Source organism: Neoarius graeffei, chromosome 2 (assembly GCF_027579695.1).
Source record: "Neoarius graeffei isolate fNeoGra1 chromosome 2, fNeoGra1.pri, whole genome shotgun sequence".
Lineage (NCBI taxonomy): Eukaryota > Metazoa > Chordata > Actinopteri > Siluriformes > Ariidae > Neoarius > Neoarius graeffei.
In genome coordinates this window covers 80,511,703-80,529,056 of record NC_083570.1, presented here as the reverse complement: position 1 = coordinate 80,529,056, position 17,354 = coordinate 80,511,703, and the positions used below count along the sequence as shown (strand labels likewise).

General features: G+C 43.3%; 1 long non-coding RNA gene across 1 annotated transcript in view; it reads left to right on the top strand.

Annotated features, from left to right (window-relative positions):
- The first annotated feature begins 4,092 nt into the window (after nt 1-4,092).
- LOC132881944 (uncharacterized) overlaps nt 4,093-17,354 on the top strand; it is a 126,925-nt gene continuing 113,663 nt past the window's right edge. The window contains exon 1 of the long non-coding RNA XR_009654087.1: nt 4,093-4,190. This is a non-coding gene — a long non-coding RNA (uncharacterized LOC132881944). The remainder of the gene's footprint in view (nt 4,191-17,354) is intronic.

Here is a 17,354-nt window from a genome sequence, read left to right as displayed (position 1 = left end):
AAATTGACCGTAGGTGTGAATGTGAGTGTGAATGGTTGTCTGTGTCTATGTGTCAGCCCTGTGATGACCTGGCAACTTGTCCAGGATGTACCCCGCCTTTCGCCTGTAGTCAGCTGGGATAGGCTCCTGCGACCCTATAGAACAGGATAAAGCGGCTAGAGATAATGAGATGAATGAGATTATTATGGCATCTCATCTCATTATCTCTAGTCGCTTTATCCTGTTCTACAGGGTCGCAAGCAAGCTGGAGCCTATCCCAGCTGACTACGGGCGAGAGGCGGGGTACACCCTGGACAAGTCGCCAGGTCATCACAGGGCTGACACATAGACACAGATAACCATTCACACTCACATTCACACCTACGGTCAATTTAGAGTCACCAGTTAACCTAACCTGCATGTCTTTGGACTGTGGGGGAAACCGGAGCACCCGGAGGAAACCCACGCGGACACGGGGAGAACATGCAAACTCCACACAGAAAGGCCCTCTCCAGCCACAGGGCTCTAACCCGGACCTTTTTGCTGTGAGGCGACAGCGCTAACCACTACACCACCGTGCCGCCCGCAAGCAAAAGTCACATGACTGAATACAACCGATTTCATGCAGACCTATGAACTATAATCTTCTTCTTCTTCTTTTGGCTGCTCCCAATTAGTGGTTGCCACAGCGGATCTTTCATCTCCATTGCTCCCTGTCTTCCGCATCCTTCTCTACCACACCTGCCACTTTCATGTCCTCTCTCACCACATCCATGTATCTCCTCTTTGGCCTTCCTCATTTTCGTGTGCCTGGCAGCTCCATCCTCAACATTCTCCTTCCCACATGCTCTGCATCTCTTCTCAGGATGTGCCCATACCATCTCAGTCTCATCTCTCTTAGCTTAATTCCCAAGCTCTCCACATGTGCTGTCCCTCTGATGTGCTCATTCCTTATCCTGTCCAACCTCCCATCGCAAACCTTAACATCCTCAACTCCGCCACCTCCAACTTTGCCTCCTGTCTCTTCGTTAAGGGTACGGTCTCCAGTCCATACATCACAGCTGATCTCACGACTAGCAGAGCATTTTCCTAGTCAATGTCAAACCAGCTTCACTGGGAGACCAAATTTTAAACCAAGTTATGTCTTATCATTTGGTTCAATCAGTTGCAATTAATTAACCAAGTACCATGTAAGTATACATTTAACAAGGAAAACTTGGCACTGCATTAACTATGTTGATGATATGCTGGCTGAAACGAGGATTCGTAACGTGGCAATTTGCATCACAGAATATGCCGCAGCGGTGCAGCCGCATGGACTCTGGGGCCTGTGATTGTATTGCCCAGACCAGTTGGTCTCCTAGTGGAAAATCCTTAAAAAAATGCTCTGACTACTAGTATTCGAAATTATTATTACCGTTCAAAAGTTTGGGGTCACCCAGACAATTTTGTGTTTTCCATGAAAAAAGTCACACTTTTATTTCCCACCATAAGTTGTAAAATGAATAGAAAATATAGTCAAGACATTTTTCTGGCCATTTTGAGCATTTAATCGACCGCACAAATGTGATGCTCCAGAAACTCAATCTGCTCAAAGGAAGGTCAGTTTTATAGCTTCTCTAAAGAGCTCAACTGTTTTCGGCTGTGCTAACATGATTGTACAAGGGTTTTCTAATCATCCATTAGCCTTCTGAGGCAATGAGCAAACACATTGTACCATTAGAACACTGGAGTGAGAGTTGCTGGAAATGGGCCTCTATACACCTATGGAGATATTGCACCAAAAACCAGACATTTGCAGCTAGAATAGTCATTTACCACATTGGCAATGTATAGAGTGGATTTCTGATTAGTTTAAAGTGATCTTCATTGGAAAGAACAGTGCTTTTCTTTCAAAAATAAGGAAATTTCAAAGTGACCCCAAACTTTTGAACGGTAGTGTAGTTCATAGACCTATGAACTATAATAATACATAATAGTTGCTATTCATTCATTAAGATTTTGAACCAGTGGACAAATCAGATATTCTGAGAATGCATTACCTTATAAACCTTGTCCTAAAAACCATTACTCACAGTGCTCTTGCTGGTCCATCCCTTTTTTGTCACCATCTCAAACACTGGACACATCCCTGACAATTGTGCTTAGCTGTCAGGACCAACTACAGGTTCTGGAAAATGAAGCATTTGACACTAAAGAGTAAATTTTAATTAGGTTATAAGTTTTGTTTGGCAAATGTATAAATTCAATGGTTTATACAAGGATGTCCCAGGCTTTGAATTTATAACTCCGGTCCAGAGAATTACATCACTTGCTTCTCTTAATGAACACTTCCTGCTGCGCTCTCACCAAAACCCATTGCCTAATAGGACCTTCATGGTTTTATAAACACTGGAAAGAGGTCACGGGTGGTTTTAGTGGGAAAGGATGGATTAGGCTCAGGGGATGAAGGGTTCAGTAGCTGAGAGACTTCATTATCCACAGAGTCGTCTGATCTGCTCGGCTTTATTTCTTATTTGTCTCCTGTATTAAAAATTTGAAGCTGTTTCCCAAGGTCTATGCAGTTCAGACTTAGCCTGGGAAATCCCATGCTGCTTTGCACAATCATTCGGATCTGAAAAGACAGCATGGAAACTATGGTCTAAAGGCTCGCCTGAGTTAGGGAGCCAATCAGAGAGTGGGGAGGGGTGGAAAGACGGTGACGCGTACTACTCGACAAACGGAAGCTTGTAGTTTATTTGGGACTGTTTACGGATCACATTTAACATGGCGGCGAGCGATACGAACCAAACTTTCGATCAAGCTTTAGACACTGTTCTGAATAGTTTAGAGCGAAAGTTTGTTTTAAAAAAAAGAACAGCGTTTGGCGTTACAGTCTTTCGTTGACACGAAGACCGATGCCTTTGCCTTGCTCCCGACAGGGTTTGGTAAACGTCTCATTTACCAACTAGCCCCCTTAGTGGCTCAGCAGATGGGGTTTAGCCAAACCCCGGTCGTTGCGGTAGTCTTGCCACTGACTGCCTTGGTGGAAGACCAGGTAAAGGAGGCAGGCGATCTCGGGATTTCTGCGGCACAGCTTGGTCCAGAGCAGGAAAATGCTATCAAGAGTTGCCTCTTTGTCTTCTTCGTCGCTCTAACTACGTCACTGGGTACAACTGCCATGATTGGCCATGGGCTACATATACGCCAAATAATAGACATTCGCAACGTCCAATAAACAGCCGTTGACAATCGTAAACCACACCTCCCATCTCATCTCATTATCTCTAGCCGCTTTATCCTTCTACAGGGTCACAGGCAAGCTGGAGCCTATCCCAGCTGACTACGGGTGAAAGGCGGGGTACACCCTGGACAAGTCGCCAGGTCATCGCAGGGCTGACACATAGACACAGACAACCATTCACACTCACACCTATGGTCAATTTAGAGTCACCAGTTAACCTAACCTGCATGTCTTTGGGGGAAACCGGAGCACCCGGAGGAAACCCACGCGGACACGGGGAGAACATGCAAACTCCACACAGAAAGGCCCCGGGGCTCGAACCCAGGACCTTCTTGCTGTGAGGCGACAGCGCTAACCACTACACCACCGTGCCGCCACCACACCTCCCCTACGAGAAATTCAATAGGCGGATTCCAGACCATATTTCACTTGTGATATGGTCTGGTGTTAACCAGACTAGTTCAGACTGGCTTTTGAGTGTTTTTGTGAGAAAACTGATTCCATGTTGAGTGTATTTCCCAATAGGCCTGTTCTCATTGCACTGAGAGAACTTGGCACTGTCCATGAGTCAGGCTCAGCGTAATCTCAGCTCTGTGGGTTCATTTCTGAGTTTATTTCATTCCCTAGTTGTGTACTGAGCCTTGTTTGTGTCTGAGAGGTGGAGAGAGCAGGGCAGAGCAGGGCAGAGCAGAGCAGAGCAGAGCAGGGCAGAGTAGGGCAGAGCAGGGCAGAGCAGAGCAGGGCAGAGTAGGGCAGAGCAGAGCAGAGCAGGGCAGAGCAGGGTGAGGCGCTCACATGTGCTGGTGCTGCAGTGGTTAATCTTGGACTGGGTGGGCGGGGCGGCGCGCAGAGCGGCGCGCAGAGCGGCCAGATAGGCGGATGGAGCAGAGCGGGAAGCGCGCGCGCGGGCTGTAGGGACCCGGCGAGGGTGAGCTGGAGGCGCCGCACTGCTGCTTCGGCAACCGCGTCTCTAAACCGTAACCTGAGGGTGAGTTTACTGAACCTCTGCTGCTGCACTTTAAAGTAAAGCGCAATTAAAACAAAAAAAAAAAGTGTCGAAGGAGTGTTGAAGTAGGGCAGTGGAGCTGGAGCCTCGGCCTCAGACTGAACCTGAGGGGGTGAGGTGAGAAGTTCCGGTCCAGTGTTCCTTCAGCATCGCACGAAGGAAAGTCCTGAGAGAAAACAGCGTCTCCTCACAGACATGATGTGTTTTAACCCTTCTGCTTTCTGTTTACTGTGTCAGAGGAACACGAGTGATGATACTCACCCCAAACACAGGATGTTGAAGTTGCATTGCTGAATATCTTCCTTCTTGGTTGCTTGGAGACACAAATCAGAGAATGACATGACTGTACCGGATCCCCAGGTCCAAATATCTAGTGTATTTATATATAATTTACCAGCTTAAGGTCGGTCCGTATCGTGAAATACTGTGACCGAGGTCTTGGAAATACTGACCGAAATATCATGAAATAACGTGACCGAGGTCTTGAAAATACTGACCGAGGCCCAGAGGGCCTCATGAAATATCGTAAAATACCATGACTGAGGTCTTGAAAATACTGACCCAAGTATCGTGAAATACCATTACCGAGGTCTTGAAAATACTGACTGAGGCCCAGGGGGCCTCATGAAATATCATGAAATACCATGACCGAGGTCTTGAAAATACTGACCAAGGCCCAGAGGGCCTCATGAAATATCGTAAAATACTGTGACCGAAGTCTTGAAAATACTGACCAAAATATCATAAAATACCGTGACAGAGGTCTTGAAAATACTGACCGAAATATCGTAAATAACGTGACTGAAGTCTTGAAAATACTGACCGAGGCCCAGAGGGCCTCATGAAATATCGGGAAAGACCGTGAATGAGGTCTTGAAAATACTGACCAAGGCCCAGAGGGCCTCATGAAATATTGTAAAGTACCGTGAACAAAGTCTTGAAAATACTGACCGAAATATCATGAAATAACGTGACCGAGGTCTTGAAAATACTGACCGAGGCCCAGAGGGCCTCATGAAATATCGGGAAAGACCGTGAATGAAGTCTTGAAAATACTGACCAAGGCCCAGAGGGCCTCATGAAATATTGTAAAATACCGTGAACAAAGTCTTGAAAATACTGACCAAAATATCATGAAATAACGTGACCGAGGTCTTGAAAATACTGACCGAGGCCCAGAGGGCCTCATGAAATATCGTAAAATACCGTGACTGAGGTCTTGAAAATACTGACCGAAATATCATGAAATAACGTGAACAAGATCTTGAAAATACTGACCGAGGCCCACAGGGCCTCATGAAATATCGTAAAATACCGTGACTGAGGTCTTGAAAATACTGACCGAAATATCGTGAAATAACGTGACTTAAGTCTTGAAAATACTGACCGAAATATCGTGAAATACTATTACTGAGGTCTTGAAAATACTGAGTGAGGCCCAGAGGCCCTCGTGAAATATCATGAAATACCGTGACCGAGGTCTTGAAAATGCTGACCGAAATATCGTGAAATACCGTGACCGAGGTCTTGAAAATACTGACCGAAATATCGTGACCAAGGTGTTGAAAATACTGACCGAAATATCGTGAAATACCATGACCGAAGTCTTGAAAATACTGACCGAGGCCCAGAGGGCCTCATGAAATATCGTAAAATACCGTGACTGAGGTCTTGAAAATACTGACCATAGCCCAGAGGGCCTCATGAAATATCATAGAATACCGTGACCGAGGTCTTGAAAATACTGACCAAAATATCGTGAAATAATGTGACTGAAGTCTTGAAAATACTGACCGAGGCCCAGAGGCCCTCATGAAATATCATGAAATACTGTAACCGAAGTCTTGAATATACTGACTGAAATATCGTGAAATGCCGTAACCGAGGTCTTGAAAATACTGACTGAGGCCCAGAGGGCCTCATGAAATATCGTAGAATACCGTGACTGAGGTCTTGAAAATACTGACCATGGCCCAGAGGGCCTCATGAAATATCGTAGAATACTGTGACCGAGGTCTTTAAAATACTGACTGAAATATCGTGAAATACTGTGACTGAAGTCTTGAAAATACTGACCAAAATATCGTGAAATACTGTGACCGAAGTCTTGAAAATACTGACCAAAATATCGTGAAATACCGTGACCGAGGTCTTGAAAATACTGACCAAGGCCCAGCGGGCCTCATGAAATATCGTAAAATACTGTGACCGAAGTCTTGAAAATACTGACCAAAATATCGTGAAATACCGTGACCGAGGTCTTGAAAATACTGACCGAAATATCGTGAAATACTGTGACCGAAGTCTTGAAAATACTGACCAAAATATTGTGAAATACCGTGACCGAGGTCTTGAAAATACTGACCAAGGCCCAGAGGGCCTCATGAAATATCGTAAAATACCATGACCGAGGTCTTGAAAATACTGACCAAAATATTGTGAAATACCGTGACCGAGGTCTTGAAAATACTGACCAAGGCCCAGAGGGCCTCATGAAATATCGTAAAATACTGTGACCAAAGTCTTGAAAATACTGACCAAAATATCGTGAAATACCGTGACCGAGGTCTTGAAAATACTGACCAAAATATCATGAAATACCGTGACCGAGGTCTTGAAAATACTGACCGAAATATCGTGAAATACTGTGACCGAAGTCTTGAAAATACTGACCAAAATATTGTGAAATACCGTGACCGAGGTCTTGAAAATACTGAACAAAATATCATGAAATACCGTGACCGAGGTCTTGAAAATACTGACCAAGGCTCAGAGGGCCTCATGAAATATCGTAAAATACTGTGACCGAAGTCTTGAAAATACTGACCAAAATATTTTGAAATACCGTGACCGAGGTCTTGAAAATACTGACCAAGGCCCAGAGGGCCTCATGAAATATCGTAAAATACTGTGACCAAAGTCTTGAAAATACTGACCAAAATATCGTGAAATACCGTGACCGAGGTCTTGAAAATACTGACCAAAATATCATGAAATACCGTGACCGAGGTCTTGAAAATACTGACCGAAATATCGTGAAATACTGTGACCGAAGTCTTGAAAATACTGACCAAAATATTGTGAAATACCGTGACCGAGGTCTTGAAAATACTGACCAAAATATCATGAAATACCGTGACCGAGGTCTTGAAAATACTGACCAAGGCTCAGAGGGCCTCATGAAATATCGTAAAATACTGTGACCGAAGTCTTGAAAATACTGACCAAAATATCGTGAAATACCGTGACCGAGGTGTTGAAAATACTGATCAAAATATCGTGAAATACTGTGACCGAAGTCTTGAAAATACTGACCAAAATATTGTGAAATACCGTGACCGAGGTCTTGAAAATACTGACCAAGGCCCAGAGGGCCTCATGAAATATCGTAAAATACCGTGACCGAGGTCTTGAAAATACTGACCATGGCCCAGAGGGCCTCATGAAATATCGTGAAATACCGTGACCAAGGTCTTGAAAATACTGACCAAAATATCGTGAAATACCGTGACCGAGGTCTTGAAAATACTGACCGAGGCCCAGAGGGCCTCATGAAATATCATAAAATACCGTGACTGAGGTCTTGAAAATACTGACAATGGCCCAGAGGGCCTCATGAAATATCGTGAAATACCGTGACCAAGGTCTTGAAAATACTGACCGAAATATCTTGAAATACCATTAGATTAGATTAGATTAGATTAGATTAGATTCACTTTATTCATCCCACATCGGGGAAATTCACGTGTTACAGTAGCAAGAAAATGTCAAACAGATAACAAATAAAACTGAAATAAAAATTAGACAAATGAAGGATTAAATACAGAGGGCTATTTGCATTATCATTATCTACCATGAAAAAGAATAGAAAAATTGCCTTATTGAGAGGCTTGGAAAAATTGCACATTCCAGGTAGACTCTGTATATATACACACATATATACATAAATTTTATATATATATATATATTATATATATATATTAGTGCTGTCAAAATTGTCGCGTTATTATCTCGTTAACTTGACTCAATTTTAACGGCGATAATTTTTTTATCACGAGATTAACGCTCTGTGGCATGATGTAGGTTTTTCATAAGCTTTTGAAACTGCCAGGATCTTGGAACAGAGACTTTGCTTAGAAAAACGATAGCAGCTAGACTGTAATGCCACGCCCCGCACAGCCAGAGTCCTCTGCCCTCCCCCCAAAGAACCAGCGCGGGCAGGGTGCGCTAGCCCCGTGTCTCGGGACGAAGAGCCACGGTGCTCGGCTTAGGTTTCGTTTTCCCATCGGCGGCTCCAGCCCGACTTTGCAGTGGCTGTGACACAGGGTGCTTGCGCAAGTCTTGAAAGTCTTAAAAAGTATGGAATTTTGAAATGCTGTTTTCCAGACCTTGAAAAGTCTTGGATTTTGTGTGAAAGTCTTAATAAAATATGGAAAAAAAATCTCAAAGACACAGATGCTCAAAGACACATAATATTGTGAAATAAGAAACAGGAAGGGTGTAAAAACTATGATTTCGGTAACCGGTCACGTACCCAGACAGCAAATTAGGTCTTGCCGACGTTGGGGCAACAGGCGCCGCCCGACATATGGTGCATCGGTGAGATGTATTATGGAGATCGGTAGCTAATTGGCAATATATCGGGAAGATGTTGGCATTAGAATGGTGGCCGAACATGAGCCAACGTACACCCGACATAACTGTGACCTATGCGGCTCATGAGCCAACGTACACCCGACATAACTATGACCTATGCAGTGCGATCCCACTAGAGCGGGGAAAGCATTCGGACGCCTCGCTCTCCCATTGGCTTAACACTGAAACAGCTGACTTTCACGGCATCGCTGGAAACACTGCAGCACGTTTGAAAATCAGCCCTTCCAAAGTTAAGTCAACGGGAGGGAGGCATCTGAATGCTTTTCTCCGCTCTAGTAGGATCCCACCGTTATATTAGGCCTTATTGATTTGTTTAGGCTGCATCAAAATCTAAAACCCTTGTATGTTTCACAAATGAAGAGACCGAAGGTTCAAAGTCAGAAACGTCGTCATTTCATTTATTTTGATATAGGCAACATTACAAGGCAAGGCAAGTAAGAAGTCATAATTTTTTGGCACCTTAGCTTAGGCTACTTTTACGATGCTTGCGCAGCTCATCCATGATGTCCTGCAGCCACAACTTCGCTGTCATCTCAGCCTCAGTGGAATTAGGAAGGACTGAATTTCTTAACACAGCACCTAAATAAAAGAAATAAAGCAACAGGGGAAAATAAGACACAAATAATGTAACCGCAACAGACGTCAAAGGTTAGGCTATCATATAATCACTTCTACTATGAGAGAACAAACGTTTTATCATCTTAACTGCTTAGCAAGTTAGCAGCTATGCTAACCACATAGCTTGAAGCCATAACTTACTTTTCACAATTTCTCGCTGTCATCTCAGACTGAATTTCTTAACACAGCACCTAAACAAAATAAATAAAGCAACAGGGGGAAAATAAGACACAAATAATGTAACCACGACAGGCGTCAAAGGTTATCATATAATCACTTCTATGAGAGAACAAACGTTTTATCATCTTAGCAAGTTAGCAGCTATGCTAACCGCATAGCTTGAAACCTTAACTTACTGTGTCCAAAAAGTTAGCCTACACCGGATTGAGACTATGCATTCTACCAAATCAAATAATATATCATATATCACATCATATATCATATCATAATTTTACACAAGCTGAACGTAGTACCTGAACTCGTGCTTACACAGCCGGCTTGATGTGGTGTGGCAGCATCACTTAAGCTTACCCCACACTACACGATTTTGAAATCTTATAAGTTTTTAAAATCGGGACTACGCCACACACATGAGAATCTTGACCAATATTTTCTCTATCCGACTGTAAACACGCTCGTATAAGATTCGAACGCAAAATAGAACACCATACACTACACGACAATCATGCCCGATTGCTCCTCCCCGATTCTGACATTAAGCTACCAGTCATGGGCTGTAGGCTATCTGAGATAGGCTATTCTCTCATAATGTTTGATCAAAGCATGTGATCCATGATCACATGCTCAAGGACTTAAGAACCAAGAAAAAGGTGTCAGAAAAGCAGGTATTTGCCCTTCGCACCAGCACCAAAACATTCATTCAGGCTACGGTTGCCAAATTACTTGAGAAATGCCCACTTAGATATTCTCTTGTTCGAAATTTGGTGTGGTTGGACCCTACACAAATTGTTTAGAATTCGGACAAGTGCAAACAGAAATTAAAGGTCTGTCTCGAGCACCTTGTAAGTGCCAAACAAATGAAAGAGGGGAACTGCGATGATATCCTTAAGCAGTTTAGTGACTTCTCTACATACTGCAGAGCAGATGAGGAGTTTGTGACCTATGATCCTCAGTCCAGACTCGATAGCCTGATGTACAAACATATGGGAAATAAACCTGAGTGGAAAAACTTGTGGGATTTGGTGAGAAGGGTCCTCTTGCTGTCTCATGGACAAGCCTCAGTTGAGCATGGCTTTTCCGTGAACAGAGAAATAGAGGTAGAAAATATGAAGGAAAGAACACTTGTCACACAGAGGATCATCAGTGATCACATCTCTTATGTTGGAGGTTTGACGAGTGTCGCAATTACAAAAGAACTTCTCCTTTCGGCATCATGTGCTAGACAGAAGTACAGGTGTTTCCTGGAGGACGAAGAAAAGAAAAAAGAAGACTTGCAGCATGGAGAAAAGAGAAAGGCCATCTTGGAAGATGTTGATGAACTAAAGAAAACAAAAAAACGGATCGAGTTGAACATCAGTGGCCTCTTGTCCTCCACTGATGACCTGGCTACCAAAGCCGAAAAGCTTGGTCAGATACAATTGATAGCCCAGTCAAATGCTATGAGGAAGTCTGCCAAAGAAAAGGAACGGGAACTTAGTGATATCCAGAAGAAGCTGGATTTGAAGTTAAATGAAATTAGAAATTAGACAAGTCTTTGCCATTTGCAACTTATTTTTTTTCTAACCAAATGCTTGGTGGTATATATGCACTTTTGTGAATGTTCTTGCGATACAGCTTGTTAAAGTTAAATAGAACATAACATATGAGAACATAAAGATAGGTTCAGTTATGCCAAGGATAGAAAATAAGGTGTGAATGAATTGACTGAATTCTACATACTTTCATCCATTCATTTCTGTTTTTATATTTACAGATGACCTCTTAGTGAAACTTGTTTGTGTGAAATTCTTTCACTTGTTATTTTTATCCTGAGTTCATTTTGTTAATTCGATTTTATTAAAATGTACTAAACACAACTGGTACTATCTCAACCAATAAAGTAGGCAGTAGGCACGCAAGTGTAAAAATACATAAAGTCAAGGTCTTGGGAATAAAAATATCAGTTTTGAAAAAGTCTGGAAAAAGTCTGGAATTTTGATTTGGAAAAAGAGCAAGCACCCTGTGACAAGACGTGTTATGCTCTGCAATAATAATAAAAAAAAAAAAAACATTGGTACAAAGCAAGCCCATTCACTTTTTTATGCTGATAAGAGAATTACAATGGTTTTTCATGTGACAAAAATGTGCGATTAAATTGCGATTAATCGCGAGTTAACTATGACAGTCGCGACATTAATCGTGATTAAATATTTTAATCGCTTGACAGCACTAATATATATAAAGTATGCATAAAAATAGTTTAGGGCCTATATTAATTGCACATTGCACCATGACCGAGGTCTTAAAAATACTGACCGAAATATTGTGAAATACCATGACCGAAGTCTTGAAAATACTGACCAAAATATTGTGAAATACCATGACCGAGGTCTTGAAAATACTGACCAAAATATTGTGAAATACCATGACCGAGGTCTTGAAAATACTGGCCGAGGCCCAGAGGTATTTCATGATATTTCGGTCAGTATTTTCAAGACCTCGGTCATGGTATTTCACGATACGGACCGACCTTAAGCTGGTAAATAATATATTTATTTGTTCTTTACAAAATTCTAACAGAAAATGAGAGCGCCCAAAAGGGAAACCATATTTAGAACAAACCTGCTACAGGCTCGTCAAAAACACACCTTGGCTGCTTGTGGACAGTTTTAAAGTCCCTTCCCACACCATGTGGCAGCACTGATCTCCATAGCCCTCTTGCCTATTACATAGCTAGGGTTATAATGGGGGGGGGGCTAGTCTTCTGGTAACTGCAAGAGTTTGAATCTCCACTCACATCTGTATTGCAGCATGCCTTGCCAGAAGGTACCATTTTTATAATCATCTTTGGTATGACCCAACTGTGAATAGAACTCATAATCTCCCGCTCGAGAGGCAGACACACTAACCACTAGGCCAACTCATAGCTGTGGATGGGTTCCCTTCGTGAAAACCTCGACCAAGGGCTATAAGGACTTCTCTTGACTTGTTAAACTCAGGGTCTGTGAAGATATTTAGTTTCGAGCCGGACTGATTCAGATAGCGCTGGATACTTCTCTGGAAGGATGTGAGCGAGGACGGCTCGTACACATCGGCATTTGTCTTTGTTGCGGACATGAAAAAGTTGCACAGCAACATGTTTAGTTCTTCACCACGTATGGCTTCCACCTTTCGACCTTCATTTAGGTTTCAACAGAACTTCCAAAAGACATTGAGGTCGTAGGTCGTATTTTTTGTTGTATTTTCTGCCCTTTGCTCCTCAATAAACTGCTGGATTTGCTTGGCGTTAGCAACAGTTACAGGTTTGCGGCTTTCTCCTGAAATGTTTTCTTTTATTTTGTCTTCATCAGGGTAGTAAAACTCGCTTTCGCTGTGAACACTGTCGTTATCGCTATCCAGGGTGTAAAATTAATGCTATTATACTGAGAAATGCCAAAATAAATGTTGACAAAAAATTGCTACAATGTTTGTTGCTATTGTGAACGAGCCAGTCGCCAAAGGTCCGTTACCGGGGTCCGTATCGTAGGATTCCAGATCGCTCGCGAGCCAATCAGAGCGCACGATTTGATGGAAACCAGAATGCGAAAAAAATAAAAATACTTACATAATAATGATTTAAAACAGCATGAGCTGGATATGACTAACAGTATCTGCATGAACATCATCTGAGTGTGATTGACCTCACAAACATTTGATTTCAGAGTTAAAGAGAATCTCCATCCTGAACAACGTGTATATCAGTACAAGTATTTCTTATTAATGTGTGCTCTTCAGTTGTACTTCGTCTTCCTCCTTGTCCAGCACTGTTGCCAGGTTGGGGTCCACTGATCCACGTCATATTAATTGGAGTGGAGTTTTACGCCGGATGCCCTTCTTGCCGCAACCCTCCCATTTCTGGGCTTGGGAAACAACCATTCCCACACACACACATTCACACCTATGGTCAATTTAGAGCCACCAATTAATCTAATCTGCATGTCTTTGGACTGTGGAGGAAACCCACACAGACACGGGGAGAACATGCAAACTCCACACAGAAAGGCCCCTGTCAGGCACTGGGCTCGAAGCCAGAACCTTCTTGCTGTGACAGTGTTAACCACTACACCACCGTGCCGCCCCTATGTGCTCTTCAGCTGTACAAAATATTTACCTTGTAATGGAATTCTGGGTTGACTTTTCCTCCCCCCCAGAGTTTTCTAAATTGCCCACATTTCCGTTCGACCTCCCACTGATAGTGGTGCTAATGGGGATTCATCTCCGCTTTAAGAGAATGATGCAGCAGAACATTAGTCCTTGAGTCTATCCAGCTCGCTCACCTCCTCATCTGTACACTCTGTTAATGCAAGGCTCATCCATCCATCCATTATCTGTAGCCGCTTATCCTGTCCTACAGGGTTGCAGGCAAGCTGGAGTCTATCCTAGCTGACTATGGGCGAAAGGCGGGGTACACCCTGGACAAGTCACCAGGTCATTGCAGGGCTGACACATAGACACAAACAACCATTCACACTCACCTACGGTCAATTTAGAGCCACCAATTAGCCTAACCTGCATGTCTTTGGGGGAAACCGGAGCACCCGGAGGAAACCCACGCAGACACGGGGAGAACATGCAAACTCCACACAGAAAGGCCCCCCCATCACTGGCTCAAACCCAGGACCTTCTTGCTGTGGGGCGAGAGTGCTAACCACTACACCACCGTACCGCTGTCATGCGAGGATCAGACTACACAAATTCTACATGATTTTGTCATGCCTGACAAATGTTGAGGGTCAGGCCCAAATCTGAATGTCAAAAACAACGAACAGGCCTTGTAATTTAGGGCAGCAAGGTGGTGTACGTGGTCGCCTCACAGCAAGGAGGTCCTGGGTTCGAGCCCAGCAGCCGGCGGGCGCTTTTCTGTGTGGAGTTTGCATGTTCTGTCTGTGTGGGTTTCCTCCGGGTACTCTGGTTTCCCCCACAGTTCAAAGACATGCGGTCAGGTTAATATGGGATGGCCTTGGACTGAGGTGCCCTTGAGCGAGGCACCTAACTCCCAACTGCTCTCTGGGTGCTGTTAGCATGGCTGCCCACTGCTCTGGGTATGTGTGTGTGCTCATTGCTTGTGTGTGTGTGTTCACTGGTTCAGATGGGTTAAATGCAGAGGAATTTCACAAGCGTGTGATGAATAAAGTTCTTCTTCATAATGTGACATATTCAGCCTAATGGTTAGAGAAGCAGCTTTGGGACCAAAAGGTTGCTGGTTCAATTCCCTGGACCAGCAAGAATGGCTGAAGTGCTATTGAGCAAGAATTTTTTTGTATTTTCTTGCCGAGTTTGACAAATCCTACAACGTGTTCCTTGATAGCCATGCTTGATAATTCCTTGACCCTCCTCCCTGATGACATACAAGGATGTGAACGATGATTGGTCGGGGTTAAACTTGTAGTGTTGCCAGTTTCCTGACCAAGACATACCAAGAATTGATGGCACTATAATTACCTAATCTGACATGGGGACCATAATTGTCTGGTGTAGTCTGATCTTGGGATTGGTTGGACAGATCAACTTCTTTGCTAACACCGCCATCAGCAGCATCATGCTTGCCATTTCACCGATCACTAACTAACTGAGCCAAATCTCTGCCAATAATCACCAATAATCTCTCTGCGGAATAAAGAACTACAGCACCAACCAACAAATTAGCACCAGTTAGTCTTTAAGCAGGGCAGTACAGTAGTGCAGTGATTAGCACTACCACCCCACAGCAAGAAGGTACTGGGTCGTACCTGCCTGTTGACTGGGGCCTTCGTGTGTGGAGTTTGCATGTTCTCCTCCTGCCTGTGTGGGTTTCCTCCAGGTGATCTGGTTTCCTCTCACAGTCCAAAGACATGTGGATTCGGTCAACTGGCTACTTTAAATTGCTCATAGATATAAATGTGAGTGTGAGCAGCTGTCTGTCTTTGTGTTAACCCTGTGACAGATTGGCGACCTGTCCAGGGTGCGCCCTGCTTCTCAAGCAGTGCCAGTTGGGATTGGCTCCAGCTGACCTTCAATTGATAAGCAGGATAGAAAATGAATGGATGAATATCTTTAAGCACAAATGTTTCAATGTAAACATAATTAACATGTTTCAGAGTGGACCTTTCCTCTAAGGTGGCAGGGCTCGAAATTAACTTTTTTTCTTTGTGTCCCCCAGTGGTCCCGAATTCTGTGTTGTATTGTCCCGAATGGAAGCAATAGTGTCCCCATTTTTTTCCTCTCTGAAATAACCAGTGGTTAATATTATCATATGAAGTTACTATTATATTTGTAACTATACGATTTTGAACCCTTTATATCATTTTTACAATAAGTCACAAAACACAAGCGACACATGTCCAATACATCATCTACTTCAAAATTACAGTTATTGCATTTTCAGTTTATTAAACTTTGGCGATCTCACTGTATGAATAGATACCCGTTTATTTAAAAGGGGCCAACTAGCTCATTCAGAAAATGTTTCAACTCCCTACATCTGCGGTACACTTTAGCTGAAAATAAGACCCCTTTTATGTTCGTTTCATCTACTTATACCTTGAATATCTGTTGGCATATATAAGGCCAACTTATCATTTTCACCATTACCGTTATCCATTTTTATGTAATATATCTGTTGCCCCATTCAGAGATGTTTTGAAAGCCATCAGCCATACCATCAATGGATGAAATGCACACCCATGTTGCAAGCAGTACAATAGAAGGTTTGACCAAAAAAAACGGAATATTTTAATCCAGTCTACAGTGTAAAATAAAGGAAAAACGCCATCCAATCCTATCGAGGTACCACCTCAAAATGATTGGATACTGACACGTCAATCAGACTGAAGCCAGCGAGCAGCCGTCCCTTCTGTGTGTGTGTGAGAGCGAGCAGAGTGTCACACAGAGCGCAGGATTCTCTCAGTGCGCTCCTTCCAAACAACGGGGATTTACACGAAAACGGAAGGAGATATTCACAAAATTCTTTCACAGTGAGCGCCACAAGGCTCTCCTGAACACACAGATGTAATTTTTTTTGTCTGTAGTGTAAAAAATGAGGTCACTAGAGCGAGTTAAAAACGAGTGACTTTTCTGCCACGTTTATAATGGGAGTCTATGAGGCTGCGCGGCTGTGCTCTCGTTACTTTCAGGCTTCTCATTCAAAAACTGTAAATCCTGTCGCTCAGGTAGACACATTGTGTGAATCAGGACAAGTGTGGCTACTACTTTTGAGAAAATTATGTGTGTGGAGTGAAAATTGGGGCTGAAAACACAGTTTAAATGAGAAAGTTTGAGCTATTTTTCCAAGCTCTCTACACTCTAACGCTACGTTCACACTGCAAGGCTTAATGCTCAATTCCGATTTTTTTGTGAAATCCGATTTTTTTGTGAGGTCGTTCACATTAACAAATATATGCGACTTGTATGTGATCCTCAGTATGAACGAAAAGCGACCTAAAAGTGTTCCGCATGCGCACTGCAGGATACGACGACGTCACACGCAGTGAGCATGGCCAGTGTTTACGGAAGTAAAACCGCCCGGTTGCGGTATGACCCATCCAATTTAGCTTGAATAGCTGCATCCCCCCAAATGGAAATCAGCTCCCTAACCTCTGCGTCCTTCCATTGAGAAGATTCAGAACCTTCACAGCCCGAAGCGTCCCTCGCACTGATGTCATGCGCAGGGGCGCAGATACGTTTTTTGAACTGGGG